Source organism: Hylaeus anthracinus, unplaced genomic scaffold, assembly GCF_026225885.1.
Source record: "Hylaeus anthracinus isolate JK02 unplaced genomic scaffold, UHH_iyHylAnth1.0_haploid 11978, whole genome shotgun sequence".
NCBI lineage: Eukaryota > Metazoa > Arthropoda > Insecta > Hymenoptera > Colletidae > Hylaeus > Hylaeus anthracinus.
In genome coordinates, this window is record NW_026534326.1 from 3,247,252 (window position 1) to 3,248,339 (window position 1,088).

Consider the following 1,088-nt stretch of genomic DNA (forward strand, 5'->3'; position numbering starts at 1 on the left):
TTGAGCTGTTGATTGGTATGACAGAGTGGTCTGTAAGTAATGTAGAACACTGTTGGTAACCTGTGTCTCCCTATTTCCGTTTCGCATAAGTGTAACAAAATTTACAATCTACTCTGGCAAAATTACGAAAAGTGCTATATTGACATATTAATAATGTATAAATGCATAAAAATCCACAGTTTACCTACAACCTACTCCAAATACACATATCACCGTTATCGCTCCTTTTTAGGAACGGACACGAGTAACAAAGGTGAAGTGAAAATTTATCGTGCGTCCACTTGCGAGTCGAAATAAAGTCACTGAAAGGCTCGCAAGGATCGAGGATGTTTCGGTAGCATCCGGAGCATTTCCGTCTCAATAATCTCTCCTCGAGATGGCTGGCGGGCGTTTATCGCGGCAATTTGCGGAACAGTTTGTAAGAAACTCGGGGCGATTGTCCCGCGGGCATTAATTGGCTACATTATACACCGTGGCTCTGTGCAACGCGAGGGAAATCGAGCGTGACGATCAACGGGGACGATCTGCATCGCGCCGCGTAACCACGGAGATATGAGCAGCAGGAAAATAATTTCGCGGGATACTCGAGAATATCGTAAACTCGAAAGGCCAAGCAGCTTCGAGGGAGATCCGACCAGATACACCGCGGTTTTCTTGGCTCGCGATTCCATATCTCTCGTTCCGTTCCGAAATCCCCCAACGCTTGACTTATCTTGACGTTTTAAGAGAACCGAGCGCCTCCGCGAAATTTATGCCTGTTAATTGGTAGCTTTAGCTGGTTAATTAGTATCATGCCCGTGTTATTGTCCGCCTGACTTCCTTATTTTTCATATCGGAGCCAAGGAAGATTTCTTGACGAACAGAGACTTTAAAATTGAATATGAGTGGGCAGATTCAGTAGTCAGGTTCCTTTAAGTAAACGTGATTGGTAAACACGAGTGGATATTGATATCTTCTTGACTTGAATCTCTAATTGCTGGTCAAACTCTTATGTAAGCTAAATTACTAATAATAATTAATGATAATATACATATTACCTAATCTTACCTACAGAGTGTTCTGCATTATCTACAGAGACCTACCTCACC